Raw genomic sequence first — 26,275 nt, forward strand, 5'->3', positions numbered from 1 at the left:
GGGTGATAGGGAGATAGTGATGCAGGGGGAGGCAGAGGGTGATGGGAAGAGGCAGTGGGTGATAGTGAGAAGCAGAAGGTGACAGGGAGAGGGTGATGCCTTGTAGAGGGCCAAGGGTGACAGGAGAGAGAGGGTGATGGGGAGATAGTAAAGCAAGAGGGTGACAGGGAGAGGCAGTGGGTGATGCCAGGGAGAGGGTGACAGGAAGAGGCAGTGGGTGACTCCAGAGAATGGGCTATGGGGGAGTCATAAGGTGATGCCAGGGGGTGGCAGTGGGTGATGTGGTGGATGATGGAGTGAGACAGTGGCTGGCAGGAGAGATAGGTGACTGGTAGAGATAGTGGGAGATGGAGAGATAGTGAGTGACAGGAAAGGGTGATGGGAGAGGGTGACTGGAAAAGGCAGTGGATGGTAGGGAGAAGCAGAGAGTCATGGGGAGAGGGTGATGCCTTGTAAAAAGCAGAAGGTGACAGGAGAGAGAGGGTGATGGGGAGATAGAGACGCAGGGGAGAAGCAGAGGGTGACCGGGAGAGGGTGACAGGGATAGGCAGTGGGTGATGCCAGGTAGAGGGTGACAGGGAGAGTCAGTGGGTGATGCTGGGGATAGGGTGTCAGGTAGAGGCAGTGGGTGATGACAGGGAGAGGCAGTGGATGATACAAGGGATAGAGTGTCAGGGATAGGTAGTGGGTGACGCCGGGGATAGGGTGACAGGCAGTGGGTGACAGGGAGAGGTAGTTGGTGATGTCAGTTAAGGGGAGAAATGGAGAGGCAGTGGGTGATGCCTGGTAGAGAGTGAAAGGCAGTGGGTGACAGAGGATAATGGGGAGAGGCAGTGGGTGATATATAGGGGGGCATTGGGCTGGATGGAAAGAGGGCAGTGAGATGGTGGTGGGAGGGGTGAACACTAGGCTGGAGAAGGGATACACTGTGCTGACAGATGGCAGACATTGTGACTGGACTGGCTGGGGGGGTTCTTGCTGAGGGACAGTTAGATGGAGGCAGTGGTCTGGTTGGGGAAGGAAGGGTGTAAACAGTGGGATGGGGTAGTCAGTGGGGGGCACTGGACAGGATGAGAAAAGGGATCACTGCGACTGGACTGTTTGCATAGTACCTGTGCCAAATAGAATTGCACATGGTACATGTGCTATGGTTTTGGAATTGCAGAGAGAGAACCGAGCAATGATCTGCAGCACAAAAGATGTAATCTGTGGAATTGCTTTTCCATTTGTTTTGCAGCTTATTGGACTCTCTCTCCGCAATTCCAAAATCCAGACACGTACTATGTGCAACTCTAATATATTTGGCACAGGCACAGCATGTGAATATGAAATAAAAAAATACACCTGACCTTACCTATATGGTGGTTTCTCTGCGATGGGGAACCTCTGAAGAAATTGATCCGACCTGGGCAGACGGTGTCTTCACTCGGTATTTACTAGTCATGTAGGAAATCCCATTGTCCAGAAGATGCCTGTTTGTAGGAATATAACTAATGTCATTATCATACAACAAAGGTTGAACCAGACTCGACACCTGTGTCCCCTCTGGCCTCCTGCACATGTGTCACTCCAGCCTCCTGCTCCATGTCCCATCTATCCCTGTGTCTTTCCAGCTACATACCCCATGTCATCTCCAGCCTCCTGCTCCCTGTGTCACTTCCAGATCCCTGCAACATTCCAGCTTCCTGCCCCATCTCCCCTCCAGTTGCATCATTCCAGCCTCCTGCACTGTATCACCTCCAGATCCTTGCACCATTCTAGCTTCCTGCTGAATGTTTACTGCAGCCTCCTACTCCCTGTGTCACCTCCAGATGCTTGCAACATTTCAGCTACATGCTCTGTGTCTCTTCCAGCCTCCTGCTCCCTGTGTCACCTCCTGCCTTATGTCCCCTCCAGCCACCTTGGTCTCTCCAGCCTCCTGCCCCCTTGTCTTTTTAGCCTCCTGCCCCTTTTCCACCCCCTTGTCTTTCCAGCCTGTGTCCCCCTCTCTTACCATTAGCTGGTCTGGGTCTCCCACACAGGTGGTGGCTCCTCTCTTCAGCAGGGAGTGCAACGTGACATTACAAGGTCAGTGTCGTGCTCCCTGCAGTCCTACAAGTAGAAGGAACTTGTGTTACAGCAGAAACTGTCACTGCGCCGCTGAGCAAGATCATAAAGCTTGCGGGGCAGCTGCACTTCCTGCATGTCGATGGATGTATGGCACGGGCAGGCTGGTGGCAGTAATTGGGAGTGTGCAGAGACCCCGGGTGTCCGGACATTGGTTTTGTTAGGAGGCAGAGTGGGAGTGCATCACTGGGCTTGTGCATTGGCAGCGGCAGGGGTTAGAAGCAGGCGGGCCCCAGAGTGTCTGGCCATGGCTGTGTTAGGAGGAGTGGGAGGGCTTACCTGGGCTTGTGTGGCAGCAGAGGGTAGTAATGGATGAGTCCCAGAAGTCCGCCCCTGATGGCGCCCCTGCTTAAGTATTACTATATTTTAAATTAAAAGGAATGTGAAGCAGCTAGTTTGAATTTACATGCTTCCATTGTAGGAGAAAGTGGCTCCACTGATGATGTGTCTGACTGCAAAGTATAAGGTTATAGGTTTAAATCCCAGGTTTAACTGTATGTAATTAATAAGACTGTGAAGTAGCATCACATAGTTAGAAATCACAGGCATCCTTTGTAGGAGCAAATCGGTATGGCAGCCATCTTGAAGTTGGCCATCTTGGATTCAATCCACCTTTGGTGCACAATCTTGTTGCCAGAAATTAGGATATTATCCATCCTCTGATAACAATGAGAGAAACATCTCTTCATCTAACAACCTCTTGTAACTGCTGTTAATGTTCCATCAATGAAGAGTGGTCCCATGAGATGGGTACCCCTCAAACCATGTCATACACAGTGTTTTGCCAAGACTACAACCCTACAGGCATCCATCTAGTGAGGGTTTGTCTCTGACCAGTACCTGTGGCTCTGTTTGTTTATCTCATCATTGACAAAGACATTTGCTTCATCACTAAACAATACCTGGTGTGGAAAATGAGGGTTCAGTCGAAGTTGCTGTGTTACCCAGTGTGCAAAATCCACCCAACGGGCTGAGTCATCCTCAGTCAGGTGTTACAACATCTGAATATTGTATTGGTGCCATTTATGTGTAGGTGAAATTCTCAAAATGGCCGTATGACTAACCCCACAATCACAAGACAGGCGATGAGTTCTACGTGTGCTCTTTGAAAATGATGCCAGCGCAGCAGTTGTTGCTTCATCTGTAACAGTTTTTGGTCGTCTTCATCAGCAACTGATCCGGTTTCTTTAAATTTGGTAAAGAGTTTGGAAACTGCACTGGCCTATTTGGGTGATGCTGGTTGAAATAATTTGCAATAGCACCTGTCCTTCATTCTCCAGATATCAAGACAATCTCCACTCTTTGTGTTAGTGTCATTATCATTAATGTCATTACCTGCAAATGAATACTCAGTTAAAACTCAATAATGAATAAAGATATGTTAAAATGAAGAACACCATTGTTTTTCTTATGAAATTATGCGTGTTTGATGTGTCACATGACTACCTTCCCAATTAAACAATTAGAGTTGCATCCAAGATGGCCAACTTCAAGATGGCTGCCATACTGTTGACATACTCTAAAAAGTTTTCCCCCACTCCCATATCATATGTGTAAACACTGGATTAAAATTTCCTTACTCATTTCCTTTTTGTAAGGGTGTTTACACACTTATGGACCACCCTGTATTTTGAAATGTGTTAAATTAAGATACGTATGACTGAAGGTGCTTAGAGTTAAAACGGAAGGTGGCCTGGGCTGCAGAGGTGACAGGGGAAGGGGAGGAGATGTCAGTACTGAGAGCAGGAAGGAACATGAAAGAACAGCTGGCACAGCGGAGAAAGTAGACACCTCTCCAGCCCGGTGCCTTCCTGCAATGCTTACCGCACTTACTGCATTGTGCCAGCTCTGGGAAGACGTATATGCAATCAGACAATAGGAATCCTGCACAGGAGGTGAGCCCCATGCAGCTGATTTGCTGTTAATCAATTATGTGCACCCTCCACTCATAAAAGCCTAAAGGTGTAGTTTACCTTCACCAAAATAAGACTTAAAAAAATGAAGACTGTAACTATTATGGATCAGAGAAGTAATATGTTCAGTAAATATACTGCTGTTTATAAAAGAAAATAAGATGATGTCGCTTTGTGTTTGAATTCTCAGTTACCGTGAAATCTCAACAATGCCGATATATTTATACCAATTAAAGAGTGTAACCATCTGCTATACTATGATCCTGCTGTTTCACATATGTTATAGTTGTTATTCGAGTGAATAATACCCAAGGTGGGTTTCATTTTACTCTCGCCAAGTGCTGGTTCTTAGGCTTTAAGTAGGCAGAAGCATCAATTTCTGTGGGTGCTGCAGATGAAGCATTGAAGGTAGTCTGATTTTCCTTTGCAGATGTGTTATTCTGTTTAATTCCTGCCTGTATCATAACACAGACTAGTAAAGTAGCAGTGGCACACCGTCGGCTACTGTGTAACTCACCGTGAGGAAGAAGTGGGCTTAACACCTTTCCTTTGGGTGCCTAAACATCTATTTCTGTCAATGCTTCTGTTTGTAGGCAAAACAAGTACAAAATTAAAATCCCTCTACAGTATTTCCCAGTAATACACTCATATTTCATTAATCTATTCATAGATTTTCTTGTGTATTTTTGCCTCTGGCAGTTGTTGGCTATTTCTGAGTGCATAATATTCACTAAACTGTCAAATGCGTATTAAATTTACCTTTTAGCAACCAACCATAAAATAAAATAAAAACATTGTTTTACCTGTTTTGTTAATTTTACAAGTCTGTTGCTTAATCTGTAGCAATTGAAAATGCAATAACCTTAAACATTTGCTTTTTTCCCTTTATATTCAGGATTGACCTTGTCATTTCTATCCCCATATACTTCTGTGTGAAATTCGTCATCTAATATAAAAAAATATTTATTTCTGTTTATACATGGTATAAAAGGTATAGTATGTTGTAGCAGAATCACTGCAAAATTATTAGAAGTGCAAACTTTTATAATCGTTTTAGGGACTGTGGTATATAAAACATGTAAACAGATGGACAGCTAAATAAATGCCTGCTTATGAATGACTGCTCCTGATTGTATAAATACAGTAGTGAACTAGAAACAAGGAGAGTGTGAGGGTGTTGGTGGCAGGAGTGGGGGTGGGGGTTGGACTTTCACACATGAGTAGGATATATATACTGGTGTGATAGTATACAAAGTACATTAAACCATCTATTTGCTAATTGATTCCAAAGCTATTGGATTTGCATGCGAGTGAGGGTGCCCTCTCTATGTAATGTACAACAAGTTATGTGCAACAAGGATAGAGAAAGGACTCTATAGTTGAGGCAGTCACTCACACTACACACACACACACACATATATATTGGATTGTTTTTAAATATTGTGCTATAGGAGATGGACTGAATGTTGCTGTTTATGGGATATGGGTAACTGTTCAGGCAGCAGTTGCGGGTTGTTCGGTCTTTTGCAATAAAGCTTTGGTGTGTCATCAGTCTGATAAATATAAAAAGTACACCTGGACTACCCTTCTTTGAATGGTTGCTCCCTGTGTAATATAACACTTTTTCTACTGCTCACCACCATTGATTATGGGGGAGGGGATTTTAACATTGGTTTCCTCTTTCAGTGTCCTGATACTTTGGCGGCTCCTGAATTAATTTATTGGGGTCTATCCACCCACACCCCCCCAATTTGTCCCTTTCCAGGCAATGTGTTTTTCAGTAATTTCTGTTAAGTGATCGGTTGTAGATGGTGGTATGATGTGGAGCTTTGTAACAATAACATTCTAGTTAATTTTTGCAGGCATATACATTGGTGCTCAGAACTTGTAGATAAACTCATATATTGTTGGCCATTCCTATATTCTATGTCCCTTTAAGAGTTCAGCTCATGAGGTACTTCCATTTTCCCAGGAGCTAAGGGTATTAGGTGGTTAAGTGTTAAGGGCCTGTGTTAGAATAATTTTATGCCGTTGGTGAAGGACAAAGCTATGAAAGTTGAGGTTCCTGGTGTCTTAGTCATATATTTGGGGCAAAATGATTTGGGGAGACTGAAAACCATTGATTCACTTTTACAGACATAGGGGCAGATGTCCTAAGCTCTCAAAAGTGATAAATTGTAAAGTGATAAACTGCCAACCAATCAGCTCCTGTCATTTCTCCAACATAGCCTGTAAAATAACAGTAGCTGAGTGGCTGGTAGTTTATCACATTCCAGAACATAGGACATCTCCTCCAAAGGCCATTTTGACAGTTCTTCATGACTGGTGAGTTGACATCATTGTAATTTGGTGAGACATTGTAAGGGAGTTGTATCAAGTCTTGGAGAGTGATAAAATGGAAAAGTTGCCCAAAACAGCCACTCAGTTTAGGATTGTCATTAATCTAATACAGTCTATTAAATAAGAGTTTGAAGCTGATTGGTTGTTATAGACAATTCTTCATTCTCTCTCAAAAGTTTTGATACATTTTCCCCAGTATCTCATAATTGTTGGAGGAATCTAAAATCTAGAAACCTAAAGCAGGTCCAGTATATTATGCTCCAATGTGGTCATGTACTGAAGCTTCAGTTTCATTATTCCTACCTGTATCGACCTGAATGTGTGAATTTGACTGTCATAGGGTTGATGTTGTTAGTTGACCAGATTTCTATGTATCTAATTTGATGTTGAGGGGTCATCATGGTGGAAGAGCTGCGGTTCCAGATGGGGAACATTGCATTGACTAGAAAGCACAGCAACCAGCTGTAATAGGTGGCATAAGGGCCAGTGGAATCCCTTCCCTTTGCAGTGCGACTGGTGGTCTTGGACATAATCTTTGCAGGGAATCCAGTAGGGAGAAAGGAGAAGGCTACTTAATTTAAGCCCAGGCAACCTTATATGGTATGGCTGATCAAGAAGGTGGTCTTTTTTTTTTTTACAGGATGACAGGCAGCGTGGCTATGGTTTGATCTATCTTGCTTGTCATAACTGTCTGTTTTTTAAGATGGTTTTACAGTAGGTTTTCTGGTAATTTGTATAATGGGACTAGAGATATTCATCACGTCAGATTTGAAAATGGAGGTTCTGCAGTGATTTTGTGGTGGTTTTAATTCGATGAATTCAATAGCTTGTAAATCACCAATAAATCACCGTTTCACAAATCCCCATCTTGACAAATCCCCATCTTGACTCTGCACAGCACTTTAATGTAGGCACTGCCAGGCATAACAAGGTAGTGCTGGAAACACAACATCACACAACTATTTAACATGGCTTACACTATGTCTCACTCTTTGTTCTGTGTCCTGAGTGACCCATATAGACTATATTTTGATTTTAGTAGCTAAAATATTTCAATCCTCACTTTAAATAACAACCTTTCATTAGGTTCAGAAAAATTAAATTTTTTTCATCTTCTATACTCTTTGTGCAATTAATATTGTTAACACATATATTCTCACTCTTTTATTTTGTGTTTTTTATTGTTGTGGGTAAATGTTCTGCATAGAACTTAGATATATTAGAGAACAAAGATGCTCACAGACTCATTTTACCATCTAATTTTTTTATACAGGACAAAATGCCATTGACACTCATTCCAGTAAATGCTGTTACATCACATTACAAGCTATTGAGTGGGACCCGAGACCCTTTTCCTCCTAATTTATTTTAATATTCGGAAATATTCTGTGTTAAAGTCAACACCTGATCTGTAAACTGTCCTTTCTTATATAATAGATTAAAAGTCAGTGTAAAGCAGCTTTGTTCTTTGTATTTAATGTAAGTAATTGGCACATTAATAGTTGACAGAACCAGAGCAAAAAGAGGATTATTAGAGTATAAATAATCATAGCAGCTAATCAATTTAATTCAGCAGCAATTTTTTTGTCCCTTATGACTAACTTAGAAACTATTAAACGACCACAGATATTTTATAAATACAAACGAGCACATTAAACACATAGAAGTACAGAAACTTAAGGTGAGGAAAAATAGTTACATTTGAAAGTATAATTAGATGTGTGTGAAACAATTTGTTATGGCAAATTTCTGCACATTTTGGAGGCAAGAAGAGGTTCTAACTTCATTTGTGAAATTACTCTTCCAATGTTTATTTGTAGATATTTATTTAATTTGTAGCCTCCCCAAAAAAATGTCTGAGTATTTAATTACAAATTGAAAGCAAAGAAAGACAAAATGAAAATAAATTGAGAAGTTTTATAACTATACATGGTTAAGCATAGCTAGTTAATCTACTGTAGGAGTTAAACTCTTTTTTAAGAACATAGCTAAGCATTGTACCAACAATGGTCTGCTCAAGCCTTTGCCAGCAAGTAGCGCTTGCCAGGGCCGGATTGAGGGCCACATGGGCCTGGAGCTGAAAATGACCAAGGGCCTATTATGAGAAGCAGAGGAGGTGTGACCAGTGCTGTGTGGGTGTGGCCAGTGCCATGTGGGCATGTACACCCCTATACTCTCAGCCCAAATGTCTCCCTAAATATGTAAAAGAAAAAAAATGCTTCATTTTGTGAGGTAAATAGAAATACAATTTTGCTACTTATGATTTATGGCTGACTGTGTGGACAGCAGATGGCCAGTCAACATCATGTTGTCATGACAATGGGCCTATTTTTATGTGGAGGCCTGGAGCTGTAGCTCCATCTGCCCCATTGTTAATCTGGCCCTGGCGCTTGCACACATTTCTACTAAAATTGCTTAAGACATGATGGTTACAGTATATACTGTTCTGTACAGTGCCAGTGCTGTCCAAGTGACTGTACATCAGTTACAAGTACCCATATAAATATATACCATCTAAAAATGACAATCTGATTACATACCAAACCAAAAGAGTAGTAACCATGATTATACATCAGCCCATGTTAGCTACTAGAATCAATTCTGTCTAGGTGGAATATTGGTTATATACCATCAAAGGTGCCCACATGATTAATTAGTGTAGATGGCCACTATATTATGGGCATGATTCAGACCCGGTTGCAAGGCTGCGTTTGAACTGTGTAACGACAGCTACAGCCAGCCGAACGGTCAGACGATCTAACCGTTCATACATAGCCCAGGCTATCAGCGCTGCTATCTTGTAGATAGCAGCGCCAATAATGACAGGGGCACATAGTGCCCCTGTCATTTACCGCCCAGACCCCCGATCATACATCGGGGAGAAGCGGTATCAGCGCACATAACGTGCGCTGATACCGCTTCTGGGCTTCATACATCTACCCCCATATTTCATATACTGAGCCATAAAATCACATTTTAGATATACATAGAAAATAATGCTTGTAAATATGGCTCCATATTTTATATACAGTACTGGTTCTAGACATATAATATAATTCAAAAACTGGCCATTAGTAATTTACAGTATGCTCATGTCCTTTTTCAGATTAAACCATTGCTTGTTTCAACACAGAGGGGGGAGGAGGAATTAATTTATAAAGGCTGCACATTTTACACAGACAACAAATCACGTTTTCATAAGAGATGTGCGCCGACCCCCTGTGTTTTGGTTTTGGATCTGGATCTCACCTGGTTTTGGATCTGGATCTGTTTTTTTTCTTCAAAGTAGCCTTAGTAGGCCACCCTCTCAGGTCACGGCGCCCTTAGGCAGCTGCCTATAACTGCCTAATGGAAGCGCTGGCCCTAGCTACACTTCAAAAGCTATTGGAGGTATTGAGCTGAAATTTGGCATGACTGGGTAGAACTGTCGCTCAATGCTGCATGCCAATTTCAAGGCATAAACATAAAAAATTAGGACATGGGAGTAATCTAAAGCTCCAGCTGTCACATTTTTCTGACATTCTCAATTAGGACCACTTTTCTGCTATAGTCTATGGGGGATTTTTGGGAAGGCATAACTCAGGGTAGGGGGTGAATTTAGATTTGGGGTTTGTTTTATTAGGTAGCTATTGTTCCAGTGTATGTGCTTTGGGTGTCAGGTAAATTAGAAAGTTATGGTTTTTAAAATATTACCTCAAGAATGCTCCCTTAAATAGATAGGAAATTTCAACTTGTTGCGCAGCCGCAGTAGGAGCCTCCAGCAGGTGTACTCACTGTGGCTTCACTTGGGTGCACAAAGATGGCCATCGTTTGCAGGCTTTAGTGGTGGTGGACCTGGGGGAAGAAAGCTGGCGTTAGCTGCAGTGGGACCCGGGTGAAAGGTACAGGAGGGTAATGGGCGATAGCTGTGGCCAAGAGCCGGGGACAGTAGTGGGCCTTAGTGGTGATGGTGGGGTCTGTGGGGGTTACCCCCATGTTTGGGGCCTTAGCGGTGGTGGTGGGGTCTGTGGGGGCTCCCCCCATGTTTGTTGCCCAGGGGGCCCCACAGACCTTAATTTGGCCCTGGGTGAGGGGGTACACAGAGCCACTACTGCTGTGTTCATAGAGGGGGAAGGAGGAGAGCTGCTGCTGTAAAGGTGCATACACACGTAGCGATTTAAAAGGACGATTTAAACTATCTCGTTATCGATACCATTATCTATCAAATCATCCTTTTTTAATGGACCCTACCAACTCACCTTCAACCAGCAATGTGCAGGCACGTATGAGTGATAGCAATATCGCCCATCGTCCCTGCATGCTGGACAACCTGCTCGATATAGAACAGGTTACTATAGGGACCCTCGATCACTGATCGCGGGTTGCAAAAGTTGCTGGCAAGTTAGTGGTGTGTTGGATGATCTTTATAGATCATCCATCACACCGGGGAGTGTACAGTGTGATCTGCCAGCGATATCGTATTGCTGGCAGATCACTACATGTATATGCACCATTGCACTGCTATGGGTGGGTGGGGGGGGCACACAGAGCCAGTGATGCTGTTATCAGGGATGGGGGGAGGGGGAGATCTGCTTGGAGTGTGTGCACTAAGGATAGGACATAAAAAGACAACATTGAAACTACTGTACAGTTTTTAACGTTGATTACAAAACATTGTTTAGACCTAAACTTTGGTTACGATACTTGCACAAAGGGCAGCATTAATGAGTACTAACAAAACACAGGGGGAGGGCTAATGAATACTTGAATTGTTGTTTGTGGAAAATGCGCAGCTCTTACAAATTAATTCCTCCTCCCCCCTCTGTGTTGAGACAAGCAATGGGTTAATCTGAAAAAGGACATTAACATACTGTAAATTACTAAAGGCCAGTTTTTTAATTATAAGGTATATCTAGAACCAGTACTGTATATGAAATATGGAGCCATATTTACAAGCATTATTTTCTATGTTTATCTAAAATTTAATTTTATGGCTTAGTATATGAAATATGGAGTCATATTTGTAAGGGGAAATTTCTACACTAAGAAATCACTACACACAAATGCCGTCCTCACTGACTCAGGATCTCACATAGTGTACACGGTGTTCACACCCTCTAAATGAAATATGATATTATTCTAAAAAGTTTTATTGTTATTATTGATATTATTATATTATTGAATTATATAAATTTAATTTTGGAGCAAAAAAAATGTTTACACTGGGATTCAAACCCTAACTGCCAAGTGTGATGTGCAGTGACTTTAACAGTATGCCACAATACTGGTGGATGGAAAGTAGAGAATCTGTCTTTTTAGGAACTGATGACAGTTTCCTAGTGACAGTTTTTTTGGTGCTAGTACAGTGTTTCAGCGACTAGTACAGTGATTTAGCTGCAAATGTATATTGCACCTTAACTTAAACACTCCTCAACACTCCTCGTTTTACCTCTATTAAAATACAAAGGAGACCACTACTATATCTTTGCTACATAGGGCCATATTCAATTTGAGCTGAAAAAGTCAGTTTTCAGCTGTTTTCGGCGAAAACTTTTCGCCGATGACATCATTTTCGACTGTTTGGCTTTTACCCCGAAATCAATTAGGAAGACTTTCTGCCTAGGCAGAAAGTCAATGCAATGTAATAGGCGAAAAAGTATCGCCTATGTATAGCAGGCGGAGAAAAGTGCAGAATTGGGGCTTTGGGGTGCAATGTAGCGGGAACCCCCGTGCAGCCTTCAGACAGTGCCCCAAAGGTAAACTGTGTAAAAAAAATAAAAAAAACCACTTAAGGACACCCAAAAAAAATCACTTTGAATTCGGGGGCAAAAAAAAAATTGGGGGGGGGGCAAAGTTAAAAACTAGCGAACTTGACTCTGGGGGCGGTTCTCAAGTAGGCCTTCATTGCAGCTGCTTGCGGCAGGTGGATTTTTCATGATTTTTTCAACTCACTTTTGCAACTACCCCAAATTTGCTGGGCATAGTTATGTTTCCATAAAAAAACTTCTAAATGCTATTCTGCATCACCTTATTCAAAGCCGCATTTATCCACCTGACGCGGCTATTAGAAACCCGGACTTCCTTCAGGAGATAAAAATGGGAGTACCCTTTGTCATCCCCTATGTATACACTTATTTAGGGGTGTCCCTGGAATATTTCCTGAAAATTCCCATTGTGTTTTACCTGTTAGAAACGGGTTAAAAAAAATATGACTTAGGGGCCCCCCCCCCAAAAGCCAAACCAGCCCCAGGCTTTCCAGACAGTCCTGGTTTCTAAATATACGTGGAACAAAATGTGTAGGGTTCCACCGTATTTTAGACATCAACACCGGGCTGCAGGGACCAGTCCTGGTTTTAAATATAGGGGAAAAAAGATGTGGGGATCCCCTATATTTAAGACCAGCACCAGACCCAACCGACTGGGGTGTAATGCCACAGCCCAGAGACCCAATAACCGGGGCTCCAGGTCCAAAGCATTAGCACCCCAAGTCGGTCAGCACAAGCCGGTGAGCTCGGGGGAGTCGGGGACCCTCCAAAGAAGGGTCCCCCCCTCTCGTGCACCACAGACTTACTCTGAAGCCCGGGGCTCTTCCCTATACCCCTGGAGCGGTGGGTATGGGGGTAATGGGGGGCCAAATAATGTAAAACTATTGTATTTTACAGTGGAACTACAAGTGCCAGCAGACACGCGGCACCTGTAACTTCACTGTAAAATAAATAGTTAAATAAAGACAAAACACACACACTGTGATTAGTATAACTTTATTACACACACCTACCCATTCACACATACTTACCTATACCAGATGATTCTGTCCCCATGTCCAGTAGGAAATCCTTAATGACTGGCCCTGCAAACAAAAATACATACTCACCTGTATCCTGGCGCTGGTCTCCGCAGTAATCCAAGAACTATTTTTAGAAACCAGGACTGGCTGGTAAGCCTGGGGCTGGTTTGGCTTTTGGGGGGGGCCCCTAAGTCATATTTTTTTTAACCCGTTTCTAACAGGTAAAACACAACGGGAATTTTCGGGAAATATTGCAGGGACACCCCTAAAGATGTGTAGACATAGGGGATCTCTATGGGTACCCACATTTTTATCTCCTGAAGGAAGTCAGGGTTTCAAATAGAGGTGGAAGGTGCATTGTTGCAGAATTTAAAAAAAATGTGTTTAGGGCCTTAAAAATATGCTAGTACCCATTTTCATGTACCCCAAATTTGATGGGATCACTTTTAAAAAAAAAAATCTAAGTGCTCTCCTGCATCACTTCTTCAATGTCGGAAAAAAAAACACATGCCACAGCTATTTAAAAACCGTACTTTCTTTTGCAGGCAAAAATGGGGGTACCCATAGTGATCCCCCTGGTCTGGACATCTTTAGGAGGGTCCTACAATTATTTCCCGAAAATTCTCTTTTTTTTCGCTGATCCAAGTTTTGCCGGTTCCCGATTTCGCCTACTTTCAAATTGAATACGGGGATATAGCGGGCACGTGCGTGAACATTTTTTCACCCAGTGGTGAAAGTGTGAATTGCACCTTTGCTGCACCGCAGATAGCATGGCACAACAACATATGAGAATTGATGTCATGCCAAATTGAGAGCCATGGCACAATTTTCAGAAAGGTGTTTGTGGATACATCTGTAGTGCGGTGTTTGTAGCAGGATACTTCTTCCTCCTGTTGCACTCCTGATTTTCTTCAGTGATTTGTGTGGTGTCTGGAATTCTGGGATCTCCTGCCCATTGCGCTAATATATTTTTACCTGAGCTGAGCATGGGGGCCGCCATTGCTGCAGCTCTGTGGTTCCATCCTCCTGCAAGGCTCCTCCTTTGGTTCTGGAAGGTAGTGCATGTTTGTAGCTGGATCCTTCTTCCTCCTGTTGCACTCCTGCTGGTCTACAGTGATTTGTGGGGTGTCTGGAAGTCTGGGATCTCCTGCCCATTGCCACCTTGCTTCAGGATCCTGTCCTCTAGATCTGGCTCTTTGCCCTGCTGGGGTGTAGTCCTGGTTTCCTGGGACTTGTAGTTCCACCCATACACTGTCCTATGTCCCTGTTCTGCTGGGAACTCTGCAGACTGACTCCTTTCCTTGTTCTCTCCTTCTGCTGACCCCTCTGGCTGCTGCTGTCAGTCTGTGTGGCTCTCTGCTTCACTGTTTTGGCCTCTGATTTACAACTACTTGCTTTAATAAGCTGAAAATCCTAGTGCCAGGCTGGAAATCTTAGCCCTTTCTGCTCCTGCTCCTGAGTATTATTTATTCTCCATCATGGATGCTCAATCTCCTTATGATAATTTGCCACCCCTTACTCCACCTGTTTGGGTCAGTGTTGTCACTGTGGAACAGCTTTTACTGGCTATCACTGACTACATGCAGAAACTCAGGGAGGGGATTATGGAGACAAAAACTACTGCTCCCATTCTTGCATGGTTAACCTCCTTGGAATCCAAATGATGAGTTGTCAGCATAAATTGGTTGACATGGAGGGATGCCTTTGCCACAACATGTTCACCTGGTTAGTTTACCTGAGAAGACAGAAGGTATTAATCCTGAACTTTTTCTGGAATCCTGATTGACCACAACATTCGGGTTAGATGCCTTTACCCTCCAGTTTGCCATTGGGCAAATACCCATGAGAACTCATCAACCTGGGAATCCTCCAAGGACATTTATACGAGTAACTTAGATCTTGCATTAAATGGATTGTGATACCATTTTACAGCTTGCCAGGACTAAGGGCTCCTTGGAATTAAATGGACATTGTGAGTCTCCTTTTGTTTTATAGGCTGCATTGGTCCCCCCTTCATTTTCATCTGAGGTGCTTTTTTAAATGTTGCAAATTTTGACTGATTTCCCTACTGTCCCTATTGTTTGGGTATTTCAAGGGATGGGTATCGGGTACCGGTGCTCGGGATCCCAGCGGTCAGAATCCCGACACCAGCATCCCGACAGGGTTAGGATACCGACAGCTGTCGGTCTGTATCCTAACCCTCCCCCTCTCCCTACCCTAACCCTCCCACCCCAGTGTCTGTTCCTAACCTGACCTCCCCCTAGTGCCTAAACCTAACTTCTCCCTCCCCTCACCATAAACCTTAAACCTAACCCTCCCCCTTTAGTACCTAAACCTAACCCTTCCCCTAATGCGTAACCCTAACTCCTAGCCCTAACTCTAACCTTCCCCCTAACCCCGATACTTACCTTTGGGATTTCATTGGTTGGGATGCCAGCACCGAGTTTCTGACAGGTGTTGGGATTACTGCGTTGGCATTCTGATTGATGGAATCCCTGCAGACGGGATATTGATGGGCATTTTTATTTTTCTGGTGCCTCAGATTAAGGTGTTTCACAGAAAGTGGAGGAGTTCAAGAAACAATGTTTCACTGCTGAAATTGTGAAGTGGATTATAATCCACATAGAGTGAGGCTTCTTTTCTCCTCTCACAATCACGAAATCAAGGCGTATATGGAAAGTAAATTTATGTGTGTATTGCTTGGGTTGACTACATATTGCTGGATATAGTGCTACTCAGGTCTCTACCCCTTCTATTGCTGCAGTGCTCTATGACTATTTTCATAAGACATACGTAACTCAGGCTAGTTATTCTTTGCCAGTTCTTACTCATTATTTGTATCAGATTGTTCTTCCTAAATTGTCTGATTATAGTAGGGTTTTCTAGACTCCCTCATCTCTTCAGAGGAGGTTGAAGATGTGATGAAATCATTTCCATTGGATAAAGCTTCAGATGTTGATAGGTTCCATATTGAGCTATATAAAACTCACCTGGATTTTTTTCCCTAAACTGTTGGAGTATCATAATTCCTGGATAATGGATTCTAGCCCATATTTCAGGATTGGTGAGACCCAGTACTGAGGTGCAGCATCTAACATGCCAGCGGTATTCACCAGGAACCCCCACAAGGAGGTTTGGATTAAGCTGCATCCGACACACAGTTCATGTCCCTCAGACTTGGTTCCTTAATACAGGTGCTGGTGTTCTTAGGAATGGAGCAGCTTACAATGAAAGTGTGCAGCATAGTCATTGGTTGGGGTCAACTGTCTTGCTAGGAGAATCGCTTCACAGTGCAGGACAAACATCTTACTTGCACTGTTGTGATGATGAGTACCGGACATACAAAAGAGGACCCATACTAGGTGAGCCATCCATCTGCCTATTATTCCTGGCATGAAGAAACATAAGGGGGCCATGGAGAGAATATCTAGTCTGGTCCCATTGTTCTCTTTATACTTAATATAGAGGGAAATACCATACTGACTGAATATTTATATCTACACCTGCTGGGACTTTCTGTGGATTCATTGTTGAACTATTTAGCAACACATTAGCATTAGCTAATTGGATCTTAAATAAAGGATACAATGTTAGCAGGTCGAAGTGGAGCTTTCTTCACTGGCAGAAACAATACTATTTTTCATATGCATATGCTACAATTTTGCCTGTTGTTTTTTAAACAGATGGACATGGGAGAGTCTGCACAAAGTGTTTAATTCAGAGCATACAGCTGGTGCTCCTTATGTATTACGAGACTGCAGAATAATAATATAAGAATTTAACTCATTCAGATGTGCATGTTTTTCTGGAGATTTCACGAATATAGAAATATGTGCTATCCAGCTGCTCTTTTACTATTAGATATGTTGATTATATCATCTACCACTTATTTATTTGTCTAAATGCAATACATTGTTATTTATTGTATTGTCACATGAATTGTTGTGTGTCTCTTGGGTCCAGAATAGACCCTGTGGCACTATCCCCTACATTATTTTCCCATTTAGATTGAGCAGGTTGGAAGACCCCTTGAAGAGCTGCCTGTCAAGATTTAGCTACAGAAAGGTGGGCGACATTAAATTTTCCTTCTGAAAAGCCGGGTCAGAACCAAACCAAGGATAAGAAGTAAACAAGTCACAGCTTAGGTCAAAACTGGAATAGTTCAGTACCAGGAGTGAGATGGAACCAGGTCATGAACAAAAGCCAAGGTCAGGAACAAGCCCTAAGGATCACTATGCTGGAGTATTGTTTGGAGTCTATAGTATGGCACTGGATTGTGCTCAGGAACCTCCTTATATAGACTGCATACTCAAACTTTGTGCCAAACATGATGCCTGTTCCTTTCAATTTTACAGAGGACGGTGAATGCGTCTCTATGGGTGCAGTGTCCACTAGTGTTTCAGACCTGCCACGGGGAGAGGAAGGGGAGGGTCAGGATCAGAGGCTGTCAGCATCGGGCACCAGGGACTGTATTCCCGCTACCTGCCGATGGCCAGGTCCCCAGTGGTGCCAAACCCGATAAGTGACAGCCGGTGTCCGGTGCTACAACATTACTCCCACTTTAGGGGTGGGCACCAAACACCCCACAAATGGTTTGCCAGGAATTCTTTGGAACTTCTGTAGAAGCAGAGGAGCATGAACATCCTAAGCCTTCACCAAACCAAGGTCCGGAACAAGCAGTAACCTCCTTATACAGCCTGTATACTCAAAATATGCACCAAACGTAATGAATGCCCCTTTAAATTTTACACAGGATGGTGCGTGCATCCCTATGGGAGCCGTGGGCACCACTGTTCCGGAACCTCTGTGGGGGGAGGAAGGGGAGGGTCTGGATTAGTGGATGTCAGCAGCAGGTGCCAGGGAATGCACACCTGCTGCCTGCTGATGGCCAGATCCCCAGTGGCACCGGACCTGGTATTTTATAGCCAGTGTCCGGCACACTGTGACATGGAGATCTTTGCTGCTCTGTTAGAAGTTGGCTCCTTGCTCCCATCTATGGCGGCGGCTATCATTGTGATTATCCCCAAAATCATGGATATGGATTAACTAGTCGCACCAGAGAGATATTGTACCCCTCAATAAGGGACAATAATAGCCCCCAATTGTTATTTATAAACTTGTTGGGGGGTGCTACCACAGGCAATAGATATTAGACCACCAAATTTTGAAAGAAAAGAAAGAGAAATGCCTAAAGTGGTGCACTGGAATAACTAAAATGTAACTTTTATTAATTAGATTAATATTGTCTAGCAAGACAAATGAACAGCGACATTTAAAACAAATAAAGAGGGAAAAGTAATGAATACAGTGAATAAAATATGTGCAACGCCCCTGTATTACCACATAACCATATATCGGATCAAAATTGTTATATATGGCACTTATCCTATATGAGGTATGCCATATATATTGATCCTAAATGCCTGTTGCTTGCCGTAGTTCCAGCATATATGCATACATATGTATTATTTATATGCAGTTAGCATTTATAAATGCCAATACTGACTGAGTACTGCAATTACTGTTGAACCATTAAATCTGTTTTTGAACAGATGAACACAATCAGAAATTAATGAGTATTGTTCAATGATTGCTTGTACGGTTATAGCATTCAAAATTGATGTATATTTATTAAAGTGATTAATACTTCTTTCCTGTGTCACTATATTTTTCCAAATTATGGATATACACCTTTTATGTTTATCACATTTAGCATAATACTGATTTTATATGAGCCAGCTCCTAAGTCTTATAAAGGTGCTCATGGAAAACATATATGCAGATTTTGTGCACAACATTGGTTCAGATCTCCCTGCTTCTCATGCACTCTATAACAAACCCTCCCAGGTGTCTATTAGGGAGCAAGGGAGTGATTACAGGTTCATCACATCGTATACATTCTAATCTCTGTATGCATTAGAAAATTATTGACAGGCCCTTTACAGATTTTCATTGAAAAGCAACAGAAATGTTTTGTATCATCCTTCGACAGATTTGAATTTGAAAAGGATGTAAATCTTTTTGCTCGTAAATTGCTCCTAAAAAAATTCTTCATCAATAAAGAAGATAGTGCTAGTAGCCATGAAATTTTCTCCTCTGAAGATAAAGTAGCAATAGCCATTTTGGAAGAATTGAGAGAAATATCAACACAACAGGGAGATGTTGATTCCATTTCAAATACATCAGAACCCTCAAAAATACAATGTATCCCACTTAAAAAGAAATCCACATTTACACCAGACTTCTCGATATGTCCACAAGTTAAGACCTATGTGGACTTAGTGAGTAAAGATCTAGACCAATTGTATGGGAATAAGAAAAGAATACAAGAACATGAATATAATCTCAATAGAGATGAGAGAGAAGCACTTAATGAAATGCAAAAATGGGATGACATAATCTTTAAACCATCAGACAAAGGAGGGAATGTGGTTCTGTGGCCTCGCAACAAATATATTGATGAACTTAATCGACAATTGGATGATAGAGTTTGTTATAAAAAATTAACATTCAATCCAACTAAAGATTTTTTGGATATGTATAACAAAATTATTGGTGAAACCAGAAATGATGGAGTAATTTCGAAGAAAGATTTTGAGTTCTTACAAATGGAGAATCCAAAAATCCCTCCCCTATATCTGTTGCCTAAGATCCATAAAAATGAGACTAACCCACCTGGAAGACCAATAGTCTCTGGAATGGGTAGTCTCACAGAAAATGCGAGTAAACTTCTGGATTTTTATTTGAGAAGTTATGTCCAAGAATTACCATCATATGTAAGGTACACTTCGGATGTGTTAACCAAGGTTCAGGATATTATTTTAAATGATAACACTTGGTTAGTAACATGCGACGTGGAAAGCTTGTACACAAGTATTTCCCATGAATATGGAATTGGAGCAGTCGAGTATTTTCTAAGTATGGGTCGTAATAATGACTTTAATACCTTCCTCATCTCCCTCTTAAGATTGGTACTCACTAAAAATTACTTTGTTTGCAACAACAACTTCTATCTCCAGGTATGGGGCACAGCTATGGGGACTACATGTGCCCCCACATATGCTGGCCTCTACCTGGGATGGTGGGAAAGGGAGTGGGTGTTTAACGAGGAAAACGATCCCTACACGAACCACATTCTTTTGTGGTTGAGATACATCGACGATCTCCTGATAATCTGGGATGGTGGAATTGAGCTCTTTGAAGAATTCCTGTAGAGACTTAACACTAATGAGTTTAATCTGAGGTTAACTCATGAAGCAAGCCAAAAAAGAATACACTTTCTTGACATTACATTGACAATTGAGAGTGACGGACACATCTCATCCGATTTATTTCAAAAAAGACGTCCACTAATAGTATTCTGCATAAAGAAAGCTCACATTTTCCACCAGTGCTAAAAGGTTTGCCGAAAGGAGAATTCCTCTGCATGAAACGGAATTGTTCGGAGGAACATTCATTCCAAATACGGTCAAAACAACTGAGCACGAGACTAAAATCTCGAGGATACAGCGGAAGAGCTATTAAGAAAGCATTTAAAGATAGTAGGACATATAATAGAGATCAACTCTTAGTACCTAAGAAGAAAGATTAAGTACAAGATTGTAGTAGGTTTGTGGGAACATTCTGTTATGAATGGAAGAATATCCAAGAGATTTTACACAAACACTTGGATGTCTTATGTACAGATCAGGACCTAGCTGAGATTGTTGGAGAAAGAATTCAAAAGAGTTGGAGGAGATCAAAGAATCTGAGGGATATTTTGGTGAAAAGTCATTTGGAATCCCCAAAAAAACAACTATACTTCAAAAATGGATCCAAAAAGTGTGGAACATGTAATGCATGTCCAACTATGATCACAACTACCACATTTAGTGATAGATATAATAGGATCTGTCATATCAAGGAGCATATTAATTGTGACACTGCAGGGGTAATTTACAATCTTCAATGCCCCTGTAAAAAGATCTACATTGGAAAGACTAAAAGACCACTCAAAATAAGAGTTCTGGAACACATAGGAAGCATTAGAAATGCGGAGAAAGACAAACAGAAGTTTAAAGCTCTGACTCCTATAGCCAGACACTTTTTGAAGTATCATGACGGAAACCCCAAAGGTTTGCAAGCCTTTGGATTAAAAAAGATCAATATGAACATCAGAGGGGGAGATGTGGATGTTGAACTCCTTAAACAGGAGACTAAATTTATTTTCTTATTGGATTCATTGACACCTAAGGGTCTAAATGAAGAAAATAGCTATTCAGCTTTTTTTAAATAATACCAACTATATCATATGGATCTATTGATGATTAATGACCATCATATAGGATATATATGTTTAACTCTCTAGATAGAATATGGTAATTTTGGGATTACATAATATTTATTTCCCTACTGACTGGTGAATAACCAGATAATAATAAGAACAAATATTACTGTATTGTTCTATTTATATGATATAAGTAACATCATTTTAGACTATTTAATCTCTTTCTAGGAATTTTGGAATATTAAATATACTTTATAATAATTTGAATATCATGAAGATTAGGGTAAATATTTCATATATCAATAGGCACATTTATTACATCACAATTCATATAATTATTTTTATTTATTCTTTATCACATTAATTTGTTTCACATGCAAGTTTTTACAACTCACATTTTTTCACCAGAGTTTCACATATGAATTTTTATGATATAATCATGCACAATAATACTGGATGTTTTTAATTATCACTTGTTATGAGATATAGGAATAAAATTTATATATATATATATATATATATATATATATATATATATTTTTTATGCAAATATTAATTCTCCTTCTTTTATAAACTTTTTATTAATATCAGTTTATTGATATCACTTTTAACACTGTATATGTTTTGAGATCACATTATTTAACTAAGTTGTTGTGATATTCACTGTATATATTTATTTTAATTTTTATATAATATTTATTCTATATAATTAATTTTTGTATCTGGAGAGTCAATCTATATCATAGGTGATAGATTGATAATACCTTGTCAATAGTGAATCCTTGATCGTCCATCTATTGGACAAACCCGAGTAGACTCAAATACAACATTAAAGAATGATCATGTGACCAGCCCTGACGATTCTTCACTGATTTTCTAATCTTAATACATTGAGTAGGATAGTCTAATATTAGTTATAAGTCTTTAGACGGACTATAATTAATAGACTATTGAGGAAATATTGTTCTTTATCTATATTAAAACCAACAGAGACATTGCTCTCTGAGATTGATTATTTTGGTCTGCTAACTAATATACCACTCGGCAAGCAATTGATGATACTCAACATACTATGTCACTGGCCCTGTACCAGCATGAGCTGGAGGGCGGGACTTAGCAACGTGGCGCGATGTGATAGGTGCTCTTTAGACTAACTGATATCCCGCCTGCCAATGATACAATTGCGGGTATATAAGGCAGTTCCGGTAAGCGGCTCGCCTTACCTTGATAAAGCTTCAAAGCGAAACGCCGCGTCGGTTAGCGGCGCTCCCTGTTGCCACTCAATATGATACAAAACATTTCTGTTGCTTTTCAATGAAAATCTGTAAAGGGCCTGTCAATAATTTTCTAATGCATACAGAGATTAGAATGTAAACGATGTGATGAACCTGTAATCACTCCCTTGCTCCCTAATAGACACCCGGGAGGGTTTGTTATAGAGTGTATGAGAAGCAGGGAGATCTGAACCAACGCCGTGCACAAAATCTGCATATATGTTTCCCATGAGCACCTTTATAAGACTTAGGAGCTGGCTCATATAAAATCAGTATTATGCTAAATGTGATCAACATCAAAGGAATTTCCTTAATTTGGAAAAATATAGTGACACAGGAAAGAAGTATTAATCACTTTAATAAATATACATCAATTTTGAATGCTATAACCGTACAAGCAATCATTGAACAATACTCATTAATTTCTGATTGTGTTCATCTGTTCAAAAACAGATTTAATGGTTCAACAGTAATTGCAGTACTCAGTCAGTATTGGCATTTATAAATGCTAACTGTATATAAATAATACACATGTATGCATATATGCTGGAACTACGGCAAGCAACAGGCATTTAGGATCAATATATATGGCATACCTCATATAGGATAAGTGCCATATATAACAATTTTGATCTGATATATGGTTATGTGGTAATACAGGGGCGTTGCACATATTTTATTCACTGTATTCATTACTTTTCACTCTTTATTTGTTTTAAATTTCGCTGTTCATTTGTCTTGCTAGACAATATTAATCTAATTAATAAAAGTTACATTTTAATTATTCCAGTGCACCACTTTAGGCATTTCTCTTTCTTTTCTTTCAAAATTTTATCCCCAAACTCAGTAAGAATCCAGGCTAGACTCCTATAGCACGATTTTTCTATTGTCTACAGATATTACAAAATCTACTACAATTAACCTAAAGCTTTTGTTTTCTTATTTGCAACTCACCCATGATAGTGTGGAGAATTCTGTGATCATATCTCTTGATGTGGCTCAAGATTTTGACTCAGTTGAATGGCCTTATTTGTGGGCTGTGTTTTCGCACTTTGGGGTGGATACAGGGTTTATAGGCTAGATCCAATTGCTGTACTCGTGTCCAGTGGCCAGAGATTGTGCCAATGGATTTGTACCAACTTCTTTTCTTGATAAAGAGGCACTAGGGAGGGCTTTATCCTCTCCTCCTAATTTGCGGTTGCAATTGAGCTGTTTTCTTGTGCCATCAGGATATCTACTGCTATCCATGTACTTATGGTCTTGGGTTCAGAGGAAAATCATGTACTGTATGCACATTATATGTTGTTATTTTTGTCAGCTCTGAATGCTCTCTAATGACTCTTTTGGCAATGGTGGATGCCATTGGTTTTTTTGGGAGTGAACAAATTAATTGAGAAAAATCCCTGGATTTTCCTGTCAGGCCTCTTTCTCTATGACACCAACCTATAATTTCCAATTACATTGGTGTTTACAATTTAAATACTTATGTATTCAGACCTCTCATATTCCAGTGTATTATGTTTCTCTAAATGTCCAACCCCAGTTAGAATATTTCAAGGCTCATTCTCATGTGTGGCAGTGGCTTCTTCTGTCAATTACGGGTTAAGTAAACTTGGCGAAGATGGTTATCCAACATAAGTTACTATAAGGCAAAATGGAGAAAGTCAGGCATTCTCCAGTATGCCTGCCTGTTTCCTTATTCTCTTTAATAGCCCGCTGTGTCTTCTTTTTTAGGGGTGGAAATAAAGCGGGCTCATATTGCATACAAAATCCTGTTTCATCCTGGGGAGAAGGTGGTTTGGCACTTTTTGATTCTCGATAATATTACGTGGCCAGTCAGTTGGTTCATCTTCGAGACTGGTTTGTTGACTCAGAACATGGGAATGTGCTCTGGGCTTTACTTCATCAGGCTGGAAGTCAGTTTATTCTTCTCCAGTTTTTACTGGATATGTCTTCCTTACGGTGTTGTTTTCCTATTTTAGTGCCAGCTCATAGGGTATGGCAATCAGCGGCTAATATTTTGGATGATTTGGTTATTTATTCCTGTTCACCCATTTGGGATAATCCTTATTATACTAAACGTTTTATTCTAGAATGTCAGTCCCTCTGGTTGTCCCATGGTGTGGAAACTGTGAGTCCTGCGTATAGATCGGTAACATCAGAGAACATTGGTCCCACTGATCATTCTCCAAGGATAAAGATATATCAGATTCCCAAGATAATTTGTGGGGTTCATGAGATGGGGGGTCGGGGGCCAAAACAGAATGGTAGGTTAATGAAATGTTACCCTTCTGGCCAATCAAGTACAAACATAAACATTCAAATGGGATAGGCAAGAGTAATGAAGAGGATTTGGTTTTGAGAGTGGATAAAAAGCTAAGAACTTGAAGATAATGAAAGTGACACAAGGAGTGCAGGCTATAGCAGTCCTGGAGAACTGAAAATAAGACCATTGACATGGGTGAAGTGTTCAATGCCACGATTATGCCGCAAAACAGCAACTTTACTGTCACAGCCTGGGGTAAACAAAGGATGGTTCCAGATTGGGGTCAGGGGGGAAGGGTAAAAAGTTAGGTCACAGGAAGTGCAAAGACTATCCCATAGCTGGACAGTGAAATAAATAATTGGGACCGAAAAAGCCGAGGCTGGTCTGCATGATTTGGGAAGCCATACCAAAGAAACAACAGTCCCTCCCTGAATTACGACATTTTCAATGTCCACTCATTTCTTAATCCCTGGTGCAGAATGGCATGACACAATATGATTGAGTTTGCATTCCGAATAGTAGGCTTGTAAAATAGGTTGACCCAGTCTACCCGAGACTGTACTCTTAGCTAGGATAGACCTACGAATGTGAGGCCTATGTCAAGCCCACATGAACTTGTTACATAGCTTCTGCAAGGAAGCGAGGACTGAACTTGGAACTGCAACTGGAAGGGTTTGAAATAGGTACAATAAACGAGGGAGGAAGTTCATTTTAATTGTATTAATCCTGTCTAGGTCTTGCGTAAGTGTCTTAATCCTGGGGATGTAATTTTCTTTGTAGAGGGAGGAGTAGGTTTTAGTAATGGACACTCCTAGGTATTTAATGGCTAGAGGTCTCCAAATGAATAGAAATTTGGAGGCCAGTGTTGCCTGTATTTGGGGAGAAACATTTAAAGCAAGAACTTCCAATTTAGTATGACTTATTCTGTAACCCGTAAGGGACATGTATAACAATAGTTCTGTTTTTAGATTGGGGAGAGACATCAATGGGTTAGACAATATTAAAAGAACATCATCCACAAACAGTGACATTTTGTACTGATTTTGCTCCAAAGTGACCCCCCAATATTCAAATTGGCCCTGAAAGTTGCTGCCAGTGGTTCAATACATAGAGCATAAATTAATGGTGAAAGTGGGCACCCTTGGTGTATGCCATTAGACTAGGTAAACCATGAGAGTAAAGGTCATTGGTCATAATCGCCAATGAGGGGTGAGAATATAGAGCCTTGACTGCAGATATAAAATGACCCTGAAAACCGAAAGAAGACAATATTAAAATAAAAAGGGCGAGGAGATGCGGTCAAATGCTATCTCCACATTGAGGGCCAGGACAACTGAAGGAAGT

Source organism: Taudactylus pleione, unplaced genomic scaffold, assembly GCF_031769625.1.
Source record: "Taudactylus pleione unplaced genomic scaffold, aTauple2 ptg000138l, whole genome shotgun sequence".
NCBI classification, from domain to species: Eukaryota; Metazoa; Chordata; class Amphibia; order Anura; family Myobatrachidae; genus Taudactylus; species Taudactylus pleione.